The 20,583-nt window shown below is 33.3% G+C and overlaps 1 long non-coding RNA gene across 1 annotated transcript in view; it reads left to right on the forward strand.

The window, feature by feature from the left end:
- The first annotated feature begins 7,369 nt into the window (after positions 1 to 7,369).
- The window catches only part of LOC119637509, a 35,385-nt gene continuing 22,171 nt past the window's right edge, over positions 7,370 to 20,583 (forward strand). The window contains exon 1 of the long non-coding RNA XR_005247263.1: positions 7,370 to 7,569. This is a non-coding gene — a long non-coding RNA (uncharacterized LOC119637509). The remainder of the gene's footprint in view (positions 7,570 to 20,583) is intronic.

Below are 20,583 nucleotides of genomic sequence, written 5' to 3' on the forward strand. Positions count from 1 at the left end.
ATGTGATGAAGTAAGAAAGATTCTATTCAAAGTGGGGGAGAATCTATGCAATCTTCTTTTATATATCTTGTGAATAGACTTACACATGTAACGCGTAATACTTGATTAACATTTCCTGGTAACTATTTGATCCCGTAAGAAGAAATTTGTACAGCATTATACCATGATAATCCAAGAAGCAGAAACTCAATTATATTTTAAACACAGTAGCATATGCATACATACGATGGCGGAGAAATTGAGATCTGAGCGGAGTTACATATAGTTTCCACTTTCACGAAACTCTGCCAACGAAACGTAACTAATAATAGGGAATTATTGGAAGGATGCGATGTCGTTTAAAACTGCCTTTAAACTGCTTTTATTTGCTCATGCCAGTTCTATAACATGGGCGTGACGTGAGCGACTCTTGAAAATATTCTGCAGAATTTTAAAGCGATTCGCAATTAACAAAACGTGTGAATATATCTCTTTTCTATTTATCACTGCCTTCCATAAAGTAAGCAATAGAAGTTTTGATCGACATGCAATGAATTACACAAATCGGAATGAGTTAGCCGAACTTCATTTATTATACCTAAAAATTAACGATTTTATTCAACTTATTAAAATTTAATTGTGATACGCACTGTTCTTTTGACGACGGCAGCAAAACTAATTGCTGCATTCTGCGCAACATCACAGAGACATCACAAGTCACAAGGCACTTTTTCTGTGTACCTTGAACGATTGTTTTACAATAAAACTAATATCGGAATATGTTCTTATGACAATTCGTTCAGCACACCAAACATCAAATTAGGTAAAAACTCAAGACGACTGTGACAAGAATGCTCATCATTTTCTTTTATGACTAATGACCGATCTCAACGCCAGAACACATCCCGAACAATAAAAGAAGGAGCATTATGCCAAAGTGAAGACGTTGTCGTCACAAGGGATATTTGTTTCCATTTTATTGTAGCGCGATCCCTAGACGCTGTCATTTCACTCAACGTATAAATTTTTTACCCGACGTATAAGTAAGTCGCTACCGGTTACGTTATTTTATCTTTCAAGATATAGTTTTTTTGTATGTAAACAATCTAAGTTATTCCCGGGGGTTGAACCAGAATGAAGATGCCACAAAATCTTGACGGGTAATGAAAAATGCAAACGCTAGGCTACCGAAAGTGAGCAAAAGCATCTTAAAGCTACTGAATTTAAACACTATTGTCTATTTAAAAGCATTAAATCTATCAATATTGTATATGGTTAGCTGGTCTAATGTAGCGTAACCAGCGCTAAAGAACAACCAATTAACACTGATGCAGTTAGTTTGATTATTAAAGAAAATACTCTTTTTTTTTGGAGGTGTTTTCTATTTGGTCGATATGGTAACGATCGAGAATAAGTGGGAAAAGTAAAAAGGAGAGGGAGGCGGCCGCAGTCTAGTAGGCGTGCACTCAGTCGACATTGTGTTATGCCTTTGTCGAATATGCACTCATTAGGACTACGACCAAACTAAAAACTCTATCGCATTGAGATTTGGACCCGTGAACACAGGCTTCGTTTCTCGCAATGCTTACATCCTTCTCGGCAATGCGGACAATAGCCATTACTTGCTTCATCTTTTATGTAGATTATGAATTACATATGAAGCGCTAGTTGCGTTTTCGAAATATACTTAAATATTAAATTTTCTCACATTATTCAATATATTTTTATTAGGTTTTTTTTTTTTTTTTAATTTAATTCGTTATACATTTTATTATTTGATTTTTATATTTTCAAGGTATTTAATGTGCATTTTACGCAAATTAATTGTAGTTCGCCTAAGCGTCGTAAGCCATAGGATCGTATGCTTATTAGAGATTTCATTACATTTCCCATGTGCATGAGTAAATATTTAATAAAATTTATTATAGCTTTCATCGGAAGGTATATTTGTCATGGAATCTTTGATTTATACTTCTACTGTACAATATTGTGTGTCAAATATGTGTAATCGATGGAAACATGCGATGTATATCGTATTAAAAAGTATAATTCATTAACGGAAATGATCTAAGAAGATGTGTGGGTCGATCAGTCTGTTCGATTCATGCTTGAAACTGCAAAGCTTCGTCTCTGTATTGTCCTCAAAGAGCTACACACTTACAATTTTCGTCTTATTCCCAAACGATTATTTGCAAATTTTATAGGTTTATGTTCAATTTAATTTTTTTTTTTTTTTAATTGCTTGCGTAACAATTCGCCCATAATTACCAATAGCCCATATGTTAATTCAATATCGTATGTAAGTTTTAGATTGCATCGGAAAGTTTAGGTGCAGCAAAGGCGTATCAAAAAACATTTTAAAATACACATACTATACATGATTGGGTAGAGTACAGAATTTCGATTGATATGTCGAATGAAAGAATCTTTGTTCAATCTTTCAGTCAAATATCGTGCATAAGCAATGGAATCCTTGCAAGCCGAATCTATTCATTCAAAAAAGACTAATCACCATACGTCACGGACGGAACATTAAATTGTTTTAATTCTGTTGCAAAATTCATAGTGGTTAATATAATAGAGAGTAAACTGTACACATTTGGCTAAATTTCATTTCAGTTCACCAGCAGCACCCATCAATGCCGGTCAATGCCGGCTTAAAAGCTAAAAACGCTAGACGCGAGTCTATTATTATATTTTTAATCGATATTAAATTCTGAATAGAATTAACAAAAATTAAGATATCGGCTTCAAATCAGCCAAAAAATTTGAAAGATCTTCTTCTGATATTAATCGATTAAAAGACACGCGCACTATACATCATAAACTGAAAATTGATTTTTTGGTCTTTACTTGTACGCCTCAGTAGATACGACGATGAAACTTTATAATAATAATCATAATAATAATACTGATCCGCAAAAGTACGCGAATAGGTAAGAATCGTGACTACCAAGTCAATGTTTACGACTTCAAATCTCAGAGTAAGTAATTAGCTGTAGGGTAAAAAATTTATCGCTTTAACGATTAAATTGACTTGGGGATAATTGATCTTTTGAGGCTGTCCACCAAAGAACCCATTTTTGGAGTTTCGTCGTAAGAATGGTTGTCGTGCTTGACCAGACAATACTGATACTGATTAAAACATGTGTTCACCGAAAGGAGTAATGTCTGCTGACAACCGCGCAGAGTTTTACTATATGGAATCAAATTTATTTCTACTGAAAATTCAGGCTATCGCGCACATATTTGGCTGCAATTGCATCAGTTATTGTTGGTTGGAATAAAATATAATGCACTACGTCCTAGCCAAACCAACCTCCCTCCAAAGAAGCCGACATGAGTTATCAATTTTATCGCCGATGTTAATAACTCGCCTACTACTTACAAACAATGGATATCGTGACGAATCCATCACTCCTCTCACTCATAAATATTTAAAAGCACTGCACTACGAATTAGTTACGGCAAGCAAGTAAAAAGTAAAATTTCCCGCCAATAATGATTTTTTGGCGGGGAGTTCCATCTTTGTAAAGCTCTCAGAGACTATGGAATAACTTACATAGCTTCGCATAGCTAAAAGAAGTCACAGTTCTATTCATCACCCTACAATACTACTAACACGCCTTCTTAGAAAATATCTTGATAATGTTCGCACACCTAATATTTAAAAATAAAAATAAGTGAAGAATAATAAGATCGTTGATAAGATAATAAATCGTCTTTGAATTTCGAATGCGTTCCCCCAAATTTGTGTCATTTTCGATATAATTGCTCCCATGTCTTTACATCGAAGCAAAGTATAATATTAGGTATTAAGGGATGGCTTCTATTTTTTTGTACTCATTAACAATATTTAGAAGCAAGCTTCAGATATTCTTAGATCAGTTTCATAGTCTAAATGGATCAGCTGAATGGAAACAGCTTTATCAGCCCTTCGTTCGAGGTTATTGCATGCGATCTTGGGGAAGTACCCGGCCGTACCCGGCCAATATTGTACAGTATCGGCATTTTATTTTGATCGATTTTATTTGAAGAAGTATAGAAGATTCTTAGAGTCATCGAACCGAGTTATTCTACCACAAGCATCTTATTCATAAGGCACTGATTCTTTCGATTACTAGTCCTTTTGACTGATGCCCTTTTGCTCGTCATTATAGCGTTTCATTGCCTATCACATGAACTCTTTTTAGTCTTCACAGACGATTGTTCTCTCGACTAGTAGCTCGACTAACGAAATAAATTCTTAGACTAAAAAAAAAAAAAGACATTGAGCGCTAGCAACACAGGCTATCGGCTCTAATTTAAATAAATGTACATTAGTTAATGAGCTTAGTAGGATTAATAAAGTAGTATATATGGAAGTGATATTCAATTCTGAAGCTGATTTTAGAATGTCCAAAGGGTTAATCGTTCCAAGTGCAATACTTCTAGCCAAGGAAAAGTTAAGGCAGTCGCAGACAATGTGCTTTATAGTGAGAATTTGTTCACAACTGCAGATTGGAAGACTTCTTCAAGATCCATTGGTTAGTTGCAATTGTATGACCAAGACGAATTCTCGAAAATCTTTGGATCTTGGTTTTCCTCAACATTTGTTGTATATAAAGGTGGAGTTAATTGAGGGTTAATGGAAGAGTAGTCTTGATGATGATATTGTAAATTTCCTTCTGCAATTTTCTCTTTAACTTTTCTTCCAATGTATCTTTGAAGATCCAACTTTTCCACGAAATTATCCATAATTAGAGGAGCAGAAGCAGCATACTTTGCCGCTCGATCAGCCTGCTCGTTTCCCAATAAACCGATGTGACCTGGTACCCATAACACTTTAATTTTTCCATCGGGTGTTGTAATTATATTCCTTAATTTGTTGATGGTGCTCCATCTCGAAGTCGAAGGATTCCGAATAGCTTGTAATACAAACAAACAAACTGTCGGCAAGAATGACGGTTTTGAGTTTATTGTTAGGAGCAATGTTCGCAATGTGAAGGATAGCTCTGGCTTCGGTTATGAAAGTTGAAGTGCTTTCGTGAAATATGTGGTTGAGAAGAACCTGTCCCGTAGCATCTACCACGGCAAAAGCAGGAGGCAGGCTTGAAGATTTTGAGCCGTCTATGTATAAAAGATTCCAACCAGTACTCTCCAATACTTGCGTTTTTTCAGCTATTAGATTCCTGAAGACGTAATTTGGAGTATCTTCTTTCTTGTGCATTGACAGCGAGATGTCAAAAGAGCAATCTTTCAAAATCCATGGAAATTTAACACCAAAAGAGCGGAAAATTTTTTATAAAAAAGATTAATTTTTATGAAAATGAAAAGGCGTTTAAAAGCCGATTTTGAAGAATATTCTGAAGAATATTTCGTTGCACTTACTTTCTTTGAAATGAGGCTTCCCAATGCAAATCTGAAGATATGGTTTCATTCAATAAAATGTTTGGTCGCGAAGCTTAGTGCAAACGTCTGTCGCGCTTGTCCGTTCAAGATGCGGGCTTCTTGCTCTCATAAAAGGCATTTCGAAGAAAAGCTCAAGGCAGAACAATATCTACAAATAATACTTCGACAAATATCTGGTTTCAAATCGATTTTATATTTCAAGCAGATCAGATGGATGATGATTTATGGGAAAATAAATTCAATTTCGACTTTAATCATTCTTATTTTGATAGAATGCTTACTAAATGAAATTATTGCGGCTCCACTTGTGGTGCAAGGTCATAAGTAAGTTTTTGCGGATGTATGCAACACAGTATTCAGAAAGTCTTCAGATAGACTTACGTTTTATTATACCGATCAATTCACGACCGTTTTTCGATTTGATTTGAGCGTATCCTACCGTTAGTCTGCCTTTGCTTTGCTTGTGCGAAACCGACAGGGTGTCATTTTTTTGGGTACTCGGCGTTTTTTGGCCTAAGGACGAATATTATTGAAAATGGTTGGGATCGGATCACTTTTACGATTACTTTTCATATAACGTTTTATTTTGAAAAGTCGTTATCTATTTGTATATATATATGTGAGGCGGTGTGGGGTATTTAATAGTGAGCGGTGATCCATTTTTCTCCTAAACAGTAAAAATTCGTCTAGATTATATATTAATATATATTATAGATTAATATATATTATCTAAATATATATATATATTTAGATATTTTTGTTCGTTTCAGAGAAATTTTTTGGAAAGCGATTTTTTCTGGAAAACTTAGCGGCATATATCTGCAAGAGGATATATTCTTCTTTTCAGCTGATCTAAATTTTTAATGGAGTAATTTTCTTAAGAATTAAACGAATTTAAAAACAACAACAACAACAACAACAACAACAGCAACAATACACAAAGGAAACTCAAAACAAAGAAGAATAAAACACCAACAGTATTAAAATAGATATATATTCGGCATATATACAAAATGAAGGAAAGTAATTAAATGGACTAAAACTAAAATATTGAATAAAAAAAACTAAATAAATAAATAAATAAAAAAACTGCATTAAAGTTGTGGTCTGACAAAATAAAGAGTGAATAAATATTTATAAGGAAAAAAAAAAAAAAACAAAAAACAAAAACATTAACTATACGAACAAAATATTAATTCCCAAGAGTTTTCACAGAAGAACAACGCAAAAGAAAAGCAATTTTTTTTTTTTAATGAACAATATTAACAATAATATTTAGATAATTTTTGCCTCAAAATAAGTGTGTATATGTGTGTGCATAGGTATATGTAAGACTTTAAAGAAACTTTTTTCTTAAACATATATAAAAAACAAAAAAAAAAAAACAAAAACAAGAAATTAAGTAAACAATCTATTGATGTCTACGAATATTATGATAAATTAAAAATTTTATATGAGCTCATTGCGTTGAAAAAATTGCGTATGTTTAATTGGATGTGTTTGTGTGTGTGTGTGTTGTATGTATACGCGTGCATGTATGTCTGTCGATTCCAGTACGACTTAAAGTAATTAAAAATTATTTTATGTGCGACGAATATTTATAAATAAAATCGAGAGACTGTGACTTTTTCTTCGTCTAACTTCTTTTTTTTTTGTTTTTTTTTGTCCAAAAAAAAAAAAAAAAAAGAAAAAGAAAAACCTCTTTTAACTAAAATAAGGAGAAATGCAAGGACTTCCAACGATTTTATGAAAATTTCAGAAAAGTCACTAAAGAAATTTGTAAACAGTTTATAAAATAATTATCGGTTAACATATAAATGAAGACAACAACAAATCGCAAAAAGGGACAAAAAGGCCAAATTTATTCGTAGTTAAGAGAAACTAAGTATAAAATAGAAAAAAAGAAAAAAAAAAAAAAAAAGAAAAAGAAAACAAACAAACATACCAAGCACTGCAATAAAAATTTTAAGAAAAGGGTTTGTGACTAAATATAAATTTTTTTTAAAAAATAAAAACCAAAAATAAAATAAACAAAACATTTTTATAAAAATTATAAAATTATGCATTTTACTAAAAGCCGCGCCGTCAAAAAGCAGAACATGATTTGAAAGCAAAAACAAAATCGTTTTTGTCACCAAAACGGAAAAGTCGAGATTTTGACTATATCAACTAGGAATCTGAGAGAAGCCTGAGAGATAGGTAAGTTCAAATATATATACAAAACTTATATATATATTGAAAAAATATTGAAAAGTCCCCTGCAAATCTAAAGGATTGATTTAATAAAGAAGTTAACTGAGTTAAGAATTAATTGACTCGAAAAAGATCTTACAAATCGTTACGAAACCATTGAAAATTTGAAGAAATCATTGCAATAAAGATTTGGTCTCTAATCAGACCTCTTACTGAGTGCAAAATCACGAATTAACTGCCGGAAACCGTCTGATGGTAAGGCGGGTAGGGGAAGAATTTATAATAAGAAGAGTCGCTCAAACTGAAGAAGTTTTTGTTCCGGGCACCTTAGGAATCAATCGATTTTCTCTATTTAGAAATGACTGCAGGTCAGGCTTCAATATTCAGTTCAACATTCTATTCGATATTCAAGTGATTCATGCCATTCTAGGTAACGAACGTAAGAATCTATAAATACAACCATGTTCTGCGTAGTAAATTCGCAAAAAAACGCAACTATTATATACACTGCAGTGCGTACTGTAAAGTACTTATTGCGTGGCATAGGCAAGTACTAGACTGCGTAGCAAATGCGTATGCTTACTGCAAGTACGTAGTATATTACAAAGATATATGTACTGAGTAACAAGTGCAAGCAAATACTGCTTGGCTTATGCAAGCATATACATTGCGTATTGCACGTACTGCATAGCACATTAAAATACATACTGCGTAGCAAATGCAAGTACATACTGCAAATGCGTACAATGCAGTAAATTAAACTGTATACCGTAATTACGTACTGCGCAGCACATGCAAAATGCATTATTTAAATACATATATCCAATGCATACTGCGTAGCAAATAACAAAATATTCTGCGCAGCATACACAAGTCTTGCTATATAATTCATGTAAACGTATATGGCTTAGCAGAGTCAGGCACATAATCCTGCTTCGCACTTCTGAACAAGTACATAAACAGATTGAGTAACGCATGCAAATACATATGGCGTAAGACATAAAGCCACGCACATGTAATGCAATAGATTAAGGTTCACACAAAGTAAAGCTTTAGGTTAATCACTTTCGAAACGCGAATCAGTTTCGAAGCTTGAAGTAGTCCACATTTTCGAATGATAAGCAAATTTTTATGCTTCACCGTTTTGCGAATAAAGAATTCTAACATAATTGGAGCTTGGAATTAATTATTCATTATAGGTAAGATGTATGATTTAAAATATGTAGTGGGTAGTGGGTGAGAAAATTTTTAATTTAGAGAAAGAGGCGAACGAATCGTTTCAACATTGTTGAATTTGTATTTATCTTCCCGTTCACTGCACGCGGCCATATGCACTAGATATCCCATCAAAAATGTTAGTGATTTCGATTTGATTGAACTTTGTCTGTCGGTTTGTTATCTCATAATTAAAAGTTCCAATGCAGAAATTAGAATAACAAATCCAAACACGGCGTATGTATTTCTAATTGACAGTGAGACATTAAATCGGAAAATGGGATAGATTCGATTACAACGAAAGTGAAAATCTATGGATAGCAATTAATAGCAAATATTGATCAGAGACTTCGTAAAAGCTTTGAAGGGGACCATCTAGAATCTTAGCGTAAAATTGATCGTGAACCAATAACCATCAACAAGTTCGCTAAAGCCAACAATTATAATGCACACTATATATAAGAGATGTTGACAGGCGTATTAACATCCGACGCAGAGGCCAGTATAAAAGTAACGCTCTTTGATGATAGGAAAAATGAAACATCGTCACCCTTATATACTTTAAAATATCAAAAAAAAAAAAAAGAAAAAAAGAAGATTGCTAGGGCTCATCTAAAAATGTTAAGCTTACGACTCCTGTATACCTAGCTAAGATTAATATTAGTAGGGATGGGTTCGAGCAGCAATTATTTTGTTTTTATTTACATCGTTTTTCCATATGAGCCAATCACTGTATGCAAAGTAACATTCATTTGCTTGATGCCGTTTTGAACTTTTTAAAAAATTGTGAAAAAATTATTCTTTATATACCAAGTTACTCTCCTTGTGCTTCGAACAGGCAAACTATGTTAAATGAATTCCTGCCTTATAGTCTTTTGCTTTATCGATAATATTCAATTTGATTAAGGGGATTCTAAAAGGGGATCGAAAATTCTTCAGTCTATATGGTCAACTATTCGAAGGAACCTGTCCGCATGAAATTATAATGGTGTATAAGCAAGGGATATGGTTAACGCATCAATTATCTGAAACCATTTTTCATATAATTGTTTTCCAGATTTCATAGAGATCGATTTCTTAGCACAATTTTTGTGAATTCACGCTAATCACTCTAACAAAGATTAAGAAACAACTAATTGACTTGTTACAATTTGAAGGATTTATTAATTATGTTAATGCCACTGGATGATCAAGCCAATACTTTGATTTTAAGTACAAATTCAAACAAATTCTCGATAATCGCATTAAATTTTTTACAATATAGTTTAAGATCTACATATAAGACGTGAAATAACTGTTCAAGTATAGATAGACACTCGATAAACACGGATCAAAAGAAAGCCGAAATAAATTATTAGCATGAGGTTAGAATGTTGAACACTCCGCTGCACTTCAATGCATGAAGAACGATCTTTTTGATTCATCCGAGAAGTGGTTCCAATGTATCACTTGAATATAAAAATTTAATCACTTACGTTAGTTTGTATTGTGAGGACCAACTTAACTCAATTAGGTCTGCAAAATTTCGTCTGTTATTATAGACGGTGTCTCTAAAAAAAAAGATGATATCTTCCGGCTATTGATTGCAAGATTCAGCTAAAACACCGAGCTTATAACTGAAATAATATTTGTATGCATTTTTTCCCCATTTCTACTTGAAATAGCTTTTGTTCACCGGTTGCCAGTTTTTTCAGATGTTGCGTTCAGTTTTAGCATATATTATAGTTCTTGACACAACAGCAGACTGCACCACAATTTTACTGCTGCAAATTGATTTACCATAATTTAATCGCTTGAGTACCTGATTATTATTGAACGGCCGTTGCATATACTTAGCATAGGTCGATATGAGGACTAAACGGTTTATTATAGTTCGGAACTTGCTATAGAGACTGAAAAACTAAGCCAATGCTTTTACTAACCATAGTGGATCAAGGATTTTCGTACAGATAGACACACATATATGTATATGCAATAGTTAAAAATTAACATGACCGTAGGCGAATAGGAATAAAAAATTTTAATACAATTCAAGACCTGAATTAATCGTCTCAATGTGATTTGAGATGAATAAGTCAATTGTCGCAGATTTCAAATTAATTTTTTTTAATATTGCTTAAGATCAAAATTAAGTATAGTTTTTGTAAAGATCGGAACTCAACGTATTGCACAGCATTTACATAACTTATTCTCATGCATTCAAATAATGAAAGAAAGCGAGACTTGAAGTAAATTTTAAGTACCGCCCAAGACACCAATAAACATTTCTCGTATATTAGGTAATCAAAAAAGTAGTCACCGTTATTTGGTAGCCACACTTTTGTCAAAATTTGAATCAATGACTCATTGATGACTGTACACAGTTAATAACGTTTGTAACAGCTGCGTCAGTAAGTCATTTACTTCTCAAATTCGTTGAAACTAATAGACATAAATTCTGTATGCTTTTTGCGGCCTAATCAAACTCAAAATAATTACTATTAACGTTTGTTGTACAAATCGAAAATCGTTTTTAAATATGACAACATATTAAGAAACAACTTAAGCCGCGGATAATTAATCCTTGATGTTGATAGCCTGATATTTCCCAGATGCAATATATCTTGCACGCATTGCGTGTTTTACTAGCAAAAAAAAAAAAAAGATTAATAATGTTTGAGCAAATTTTATAGATCAACTCTCAAAAGCGTAGGGAGCGTGCGAGTTCATTGTTCACAATATAAAAATAATTTTTTCCCGTCGTTCGCTTAAATGAAATATTCGATTAAATCTCTTATTGTTAGGCAATTGGCTTGCAATTCTACAATTGCGAAGTTCGATCACAATTTCAATATTGAATGATGTTCAGTAAGTATAACTTCCGTTAGGAATATTTTCAATAATTTAACATGATGCGAATATTTGTGTCATTTGTGGACATTTGCTGAATGAATATTTGCTACCAGATATCGAACTTACCTGATTTTCTAAACAGAATAAGAAACTAGTTAGTTAATCACAATTTATCGAAATATTCCGATTCGAATGTTGAATTTGACCATTAATGAGACTTCAAAATTGTATTGGGCAAGTCAAAATCGATATTCTTCAGATCGGAAGTACAGTTTTCAGTTAGCCGCAAATTGAATGAAAAAAAAAATAATAAAAATAAATAAATTTGACTCGTTGATTAAGGACTAAGTTGCTTAGCTTAGTGGGATTTCAATTGAATTAACTTAAGTAATTTTGAAATCTTCAGCACATTGAAATTTAATTTACTTCAGATGCTAGATGCATGTGAAAATATTAAAGTTTTCATCAAAGCAGAAAAGTTTATGGGATTAAGTGTTAACTTGAATTGAAAAGAATTGTATTCAATTCTATTCTTCTTTCAATTTTCGAGCATATGATGTATTAAATTTCTAAAGAGGGTTGACGGGCGATGAATGATCCTAACATACGCATACCTATGTACTTCTCTGTATATAATATCTGCTTATATATATTAAAAGCAGCAATGTAATCTCATGTGCATCTCTCCTGTACACATAAATACACACACACACACACATACACACACATATATATGTGGATACATAGAATAATAAAAGCTTATACACTTGATTACGTGCAAGAAACAACAAAAAGCTCTATACAATACAAAATGTACCGGTAATGGTCAAGAATGAGTCAATGAGAGTAATATATTATTTATGTATATAGATGCATGCACGTATTGGAATAAGCAGATTTTGTAAGGTGGGTAAAATGCCATATAACATACAGATAAAATCCTATTTTGCAACATCACTAATACGTCAGATAAATTTTAAGCAGAGCAACACCCGCCACCACCATCACCATCACCATCACCATCACCATTACCATCACTATTGCCATCGCCATCGCCATCGCCATCGCCATCGCCATCGCCATCGCCATAACCATCACCTTCATGTTAATCTATTGCTTTCGAATGGAATCAACAAAAAACCTAATGTAATATTGTTATCAAGCTGTAAAGCCGTCAGTTTCGTAGCAGCGCTAATATATACTTTAATGCCTATACACGTACACAAGCAGGCATATGTAGTATTGCGCTCACTTCAAATGCAGTTGGTTATTCGGCTTGAAGCAACCAGCGGAAGTTGAAAGTCAAGGGAGAATAAGGGAACTGCATGTAAAATACGCTCGCAATCTATGTGTGTGTGTATGCGGTCATTTGAGTGTGTAAAATTAAAAGTTCAAAGTTTATTGTTTTGCGTTTTTTAAAAACCGACACACAGATGCATATATTGTACATTAGCACATGTGCACATCAAAAGATAAAAAAAGACAAGGGAAAAAAAAAAAAAAATCTTATATAAAGCGCTTCAAATAGAAACATCCTTTATCAACAGTTAACATAATTATGTGCGCATGTAGCTATGCCTATAGGCATAGGCTTTTGCATCTATTTTGTATCATATGCAAATATAATTCAAGCAAATGGATTAAAAAAACACATTATACACGTTTTACGTTTTACGTTATACAGGTGTTTTCTCTTTTGAAAATCGAAAATAGGTGTGGTTTTAAAACGACGACGATACGAGAAAGCAAGCCAATTGAGAACAGACCGATAAAATAAAATTCCAATCATAAAGATGAGAAAGTCCGTCGAAATCTTACAAGCTTTCGCCTAACGGTCACTGCTGGTCAAAACAAGCATTTTTCTCGAATTCAATCCCGATGACTTCGCCAACAGGAAGTTCCAATTTTAAATTCTGTACAACAGTGTCGGTCAACTCATTGAAGTGCTAGTGACACGTCGCATTCTTCGCAGCAAATGATGATCGATAATGAAAAGTGGACACAATATAATATCCGAAGCGAAAAGATGTTTAACGGAGGCCATATAAAGCATCGGTATTGATGGTAAAATTAAAAATCTATAGTATTGGCATTCGGGGGGACCAGTTCGTAGTTATGCAAAGTAAGTCGTTCTAGTATTGCTTACGTGGACCACGTGAGGACTAAAGACAAGTTTTTAAAACTCAGTAAACAGTGTTGTTCACTTCACAAGGAAAACCTCTACCTTATCCATAAATGTTTACTACATGTTTACATTAAAGCGTCAGATCAGTAAGAGATGTCAAATTTGTTCGCGAAAGTTCCCGAACACTCGTATCGCTCTATTACCCTTGATTTATTGTTCTATCTTTATATCGTAAGAGACCATGACATCTTTCCCAAAATTGCTTTGCGAGCAGTTGAGATGCTGAACGGATTCAAAGGTCTGTAATTTCGCTTTGTTAAAATGTAGTGAAGAAAAATGTGAACAACTATAGGAGAATAGTTAACCTTAGCTTTATATCAAAACTTTTCGGAAATGGTAGACAGACTGAAGCAGTCAATTGCATTAATAGTTTTTAAACAACAGTACGGTACTATTACTAATCTTCTTACATTTGGTTTCTACTTCTCAAGGGAGCTTTCAAAAGTGCAATCAAGGTTCCATGATTTACACCGATGCAAGTAAGTTGTTTGAATTAGTCAATCGCGACCTATTACTACATTGAAGTTATTCAAGATTGATTTCCCGCAGATTCTTATAAACTGGTTTGCCTCATATTTAAATAGTCGCACTAATAAAGTGCAATTCAAGTTTTACATGTCTGCTGAAACTGCTGCTAGATCAGGTACTTCTCATGGCAGCCATTTGGATCCTGCTCTCACATCTGTTGTAAGCGGCTTTTGCATATTTATGTATGCGGATGACGTGAAACTGTTTCAGTCATCCGATAATATAACTTAGGTCGAATTTCCTTTTACTCGTGAAGTAAACGACAGGATTCTTACCATAGCTAAATGCCAATGTTTTCACTTCTCGAGAACTGTTACAATAAGTTCGTAGCATTTCATTTACGATCAGCTGTTGGTGACAGTTTCATCAATGTACGAATTAAGTGTTTTTTGATGCTAAGCATACTTTAATCTGCTTATTCAGTCTGTTGTTATTAGCAAAGCAAGTGCCTCTCTACGTTTTATTAAATCATGTTCTAAAGAATTTGACGACCCCTGTATAACCAAAGGGTTGCATGTCTCACTGGTGAGAACTATGCTTAGAATATGTCGCGATAGTTTTCTCTCCTAATTGCTGTAACGCTCTTTTCATGTGCTGCTTGAAGATTGAAGCTAAGAGTTTTGTTTCTCAAAAAAAGCTTGAATAAGGCAGAAAATTATCCCCATTCCTACTAAGCCAGTTTGACCTGCACGTTCCAGTGAGGGCACCAAGACACTGTCAGCTCAATAGATTAGTTCAGTGTCATATAAATTATGAGCTCTATTCGTCTTTGCGGGCCATATGTAAAAACTGTAACGGGTCGAACCACAAATTCTGCTTGGCACACAGCGATGAGGTTGTTAAAAGAAAACCGACAATGGCACATAATACTTTCAGTTCCACTTAAGCGGCCTTTCAAGATTTATTCTCTTACTGCAATGAAAGTTAATCTATTGTAAACTTGCTTTTCATCCATATTGTCGATTCTTCGCTTGATTCCCATGAGCAGCGATGTATATATGTTTCAACCATACATCACTCAAGTCAAATGAATTTTCATTAAACGCCTTTAATTTCTAAAGCATTTTTCACAGGGCCACCCGATATATTTATCGATTATTTCCCCTTGCTTCATTTTGGATTGTCCTTTGTCGTATCATGGATTATTTCAAACGTCTGTTATTTTGCAATGGCATTTTTTTGCAACCTTAACATTGTCCATTGCATTTATGCTTGCACAAGTGCATTCAACGCCAGTCATCTAGCATTCAAATATTGCATCGGGCGGAGTAGATTTTTTGTGGAGGTTTTCCTCAGCTTCCTTTCAAAAATTAGTTTTCAGTTACAAAATGAAATTTATTTTCTTCTTCTTAATAGTGAAAGAGCTTAATTTAAGCGATTAGTTTCTCCAGCTATCGAAACGAAAATAAAAGAATTTTTTTTTTGTTTTCGTCAATCTTTTGTTGCCATATACGGGTTTAGTTGAATTTAGGTTTGATTCGCTTAGAAATAAACAAAGAATTTTAAATTCTAACTCAACGAAGGAATCGCTCCGCTTCTACAGTGTGATGCGAGGATTTTTAAAAATTCACAAAGTAATTTAAATTTTTTCATATATTCGTCTGAGATCGTAAATATTGAAGTTTCGTCTCAAGGTGAATGCAATTTTTTTTATTTTTTTTATTTGCTTTAGTTTATAATTTCATGAAAAGTGTTTTTAATTAGAATTTTATTTATCATATGCATCTATCCATCATGAATGCAAAATCATGATATATTAATTTTCTCGTTCCGTTGGTAACATTCGGATAGTATGCCAGGCTTAGCGGAAGCTTCGTAAATGAAATGTATTTTAAATTGGCTTAGGCTCTTGGGACGATAATGACGATTATAATGAATAAATTTCACTCACCATAGATGATGAGTATCTAAGATATACTCTAAGGCGCTTATATGACATGAGAATGCATAAGTTTTGTACATATTTTGGCCATATTTTCATCTCGTTTCAAGTGGTGCGTTTATCTCTTCAATTAGAAAATATTTCGGAAATGAATTCAGATAGAAATTTATTCTTCTGTATGCTTGTAAGCCGAAAAGTTTTTCATAATTTCAGTTTTCTGTTTCTATTTTTTTTTTTTTTCATAATAACAGATTTTCGTACGTTTTTCCTGATTAACAAACGGCGCATGCTCCATATTGATTTTTCCAGGCAATGGGTCTGGTAACGATTTTCAAAAACAGTTTTCCTTAATTTTATAAAATTATTGTTGTACATATATATATATATATTTGATTTGTATATAAATATTTTTGTCAAGCTAGGGTAAGTCAGTTAATTGCATATAAGCATGTATTAGTGTCCGTTGATATGTGTCGACTGTGTAGTTTTTTACCGGTTTTACGCATAAATATGCGAAAATTTGTTTTTCATGTTCCACTACAAATGTATGTATTCACACATATGTGTGCGTGTGCAAGTTGAGTATCTATTTCATATTTTTTAGAGCTTTCTATAGGAAACTACATTTGAACGAATTTATTTATATATAGTGTATATTTTTTATATATATATGTGTGTGCTTGCATATATGTATGTTTATATTATGTACGTAATGTATGTTTTAGTGTTTTACCAGGTAGAATGAGTCTATGCTAACAATAACTAATTGGAAAGCGTAAGAAGAGTGTTGTTGATGCGTTCGCTGGGGGGTGGTGATAGATATTAAAGGTAAGGTAAACTCATATAAAAGCATCCTTACCGGAATTTAAAGCAAAAACATTTGATTACATTTGAATAGGACATAATCGAGCCTGAAAGTTGCGACAATGGAATTAAAACTTGTGTTTAAACAATTTAACAAACTTCCTGTTTATCTGTTTGTCGCGTTCAAGCGAATAGCAAGTGAAAGTTTTCAATTGCTTAATAATAATAATAAAAAAAAAATAAATAAATAAAAAAAAATAGAAAATAGAAAATAGAAAAGAAAGGAAGGATATCTACAAATTGTTGTAAAAAAAATTTTGTTAATTTTTTAAATCAGTACCAAAGTTGAATAAATAAAATAATGGACGCGCTTCTAAAGACATGCGAACAGGGCATTAGATTAGATGTGAATAAACTCGTTAATTACCTTAAATTGATTAGTTCGAGTTTAAGTTTTTTAATCAAAGTTAGTTTGTCTATTGAATTGAATTGAAAATCGAAAAATCCGCTTAATTTGTCTTTGGAATTGTACTGAATCGGTTCGTTCGAATCATGAGGTATATTCAATCAATTAATTTCAAGGTTCCAATATACAACTCCGCGTTTAGCTGGCTGCATTCTCAACATTTATAAAAACGTTCCGTTCTAATCTCGAACAATTCAATGCGAATTATGAATTCCACTAAAGGGCTTAGTCGCTTGAACTGTAATCAATTTGTTAGTGACAGCCTTATAGAATCACTTAACTCGATTCTCAAATTAAACTTTTTTAAATTCACCTCTCGAACGAGAGTAAGTCCTTCGGTAGGCTTCTCTCGAATTATTAAATATCGTTTAGAGTATTGTAACGTAAAGTTGTCTTTCGCGGTCTTACGTTATTTATTCAACTCCTTTTCAAATTAAGTTCGTATCGCTGAATTGTGATTTTTGGGATAGTATAGTTACTATATATAATTGTTGGGAGATCTGTTTGCAAATTATTTACAGGCACTTATATTTGCAAAGTTTTTTTTAATATTGCAGTTCAACTCTCTCGACTCGAATTCCACGCGCATAGTGCTTTTATATCCCTTTACCAGCAAATTACCAGCAATACCTGGCTTCATCGAAGCGTTTTCGTGTTAATCGCTATCTCGCGAAATATTTTGCTAATCTCTCTTAATCTTTGCGATGAACGCCAACCTGCATGGGGCAGATAAATGTGTGCATTTGACTTTGCCTTGCCTTCGAATTTGGTTAAATTCATTGGTGGCTCTATAGTTTCGAATCAAAGTTACAACATGGATAAGTGCTATGCTCGATTCGCCCGTCAAAGTTTATAAAATCATTGTTGTCCGTGCACAGCATAGTCTCTTGGACGTTTGAATAGGTAGGTATACTTCTAAGTTAAAAAAGACGAAGACGTCTTTTGCGGAAAGCCTTACTTTTCCGCTTTACTACGAGGGTTAGTGCTGCTAAATCCTTAAGAGCGGCGGATAGTGGTTGCGTTAAGATATCAAAAATCGAAGTAAAAATGACGCAGAGTAGGCGAACACTTTGTATCGACGATAAAGCTGAATATCCATGGTGGCTCCATTTGCGGGGCGTGGCATATTATAGTGCGTTCTAAGCATAACTAAGGGCCGCAATTGCGACAAAAAATGGCCGTGATATCCCAAAAGTCATAATATTGTGAATTTTCAATCAAGCCCTCATATAGTAAAAGCTATTAGAAGGTACTACCGCTTCCGATTAATACGAATTTGAATGAGTGATTGTGATTGTTTGCTCGAATCGTGCCTCGGTTTTTCTAATAATATGGATTATTTTGGGGATACGCTCAAAGCAAATAGATCCATTGAAAATTGCTTGAGACGTTTGTTCTGCAATAGATGCCTTTGATGGTAAGTGATTTCTACTCTCAATAAATCAAACCTTCAAGCTATTTTAAATCATTGGCAACTTTAAGCTCTAATAAGTTTTCATCATTTATTAAATCCTTTGCGTGAAATTGGAAGGGCCAACGTTTTTAAAATTGTTTAATTATACTCTATACGCTATATGTCATAACTGTAACAAAACGTTTAATTCACTAAATCGTTTAGTTAAAGATTGGAGCTTAACCGAGACAGTCCCTTCGGCAACTGAATCACGATAAATATAATATATTAGTCTGATTTTCAAATATCGTGAGATGAATTTACTTCGATTTTCAAGTTATATGAAAGCTTGTTTTGTTCGATTCTTGAACCGTATTGGTTTCAATCTCCAATTGTATCCCTTAGGACGATCAGGTCAAATCTTGAATTTTTAAGTAAATTGCTTGTTTCCATTCATGAAATGTATTGAATCGTTACGAGTAAATCTCGAATTTCCCATTAGACTGAACTCTGGACTTTCGTATTGCATATCAGTTCATATAAATTGCTGTTGCTAAGTAATCTGAAGCCATGTTCAGTATCTAATATTAAATTGAATAATTTTCATGTCCTCGCCTTTCTTCACAAATGTAAACAAATTCGTAGCACAAGCATACAACACACATACATAATATATAATTTTATGTATATGTTATGTTTTTTCAATAGGTATCCGTTGGTAATATATAACATACACTATATATATATATATATATATATATATATATATATTATATACATGTTGGTATTGTTATATTTTTATAAGCAATAAATAGATTCACGTGTGGTTTCATTTGCATATACGAGCGAATGCAATCATTGTATCCCGCATTCATGTCAGAAAGGCTAGAATTAATATTTGCTCAATAAATTTATTATAATTAGCAACAATTGCTGTTAACATATGGTTGCATTGGTAAGCATCAGAATAAGTGTTTACTTTGCAAGTCATATCCTTATAATAACAGCAGCAACACAATAACAACAACAACAACAGCAATAGCAATAGCAACAGCAATAGCAACAATAAAGGAAATGCAATCAGTAAAGCAACGATTTTCAAAGAGAAAGAAGCCTCGGTTATAAATATATAAAGTTTTTGTTTTATATTGAAATTTTCATTAAAGTGCACTTTTTAAAAATTGAAGGGAAGTCTGCCGCATCATTCTGATATGCTTTTCCGGAACGGGTTCGATTTCTATCGTTCTTTATTGATTGTGAGTAATAACCTCCGGCGTGTAGCATGTTTTTTGCGATATATAATAATGAGGATGAGTAAAAAAAAGATGCAAAGTTTGAATGCATCGGCGACGAGTCGTGACAATTGCAGTCGAATGATGATACACACGCATATACGCACACAATTACAAATATATAGATTTTCATTTTTTACATATTCCTGTCGTTCCCGTTCGTTTTCGGCGTTTTAATTTTTTTATTTTTTTTTTTAGTTACTTTGACAGCCGACAAGGATCGGCATTAATGGCCGGAGATGTGTGTTGGAAATATTTATTATGAAGCTTTTTCAGTAGCAGAACCATAAGCTATATAACAATAACGACAGCATCTATGGTCGAACAAAGCGATGATGTAAAAAACAAGCAAACAGCAGCGCACAAAGAGACAAACGGACAGAACGTATGGTTAGACGGATGGATAGATGGATGGATGGATGG

Source organism: Glossina fuscipes, unplaced genomic scaffold (assembly GCF_014805625.2).
Source record: "Glossina fuscipes isolate IAEA_lab_2018 unplaced genomic scaffold, Yale_Gfus_2 0, whole genome shotgun sequence".
Lineage (NCBI taxonomy): Eukaryota > Metazoa > Arthropoda > Insecta > Diptera > Glossinidae > Glossina > Glossina fuscipes.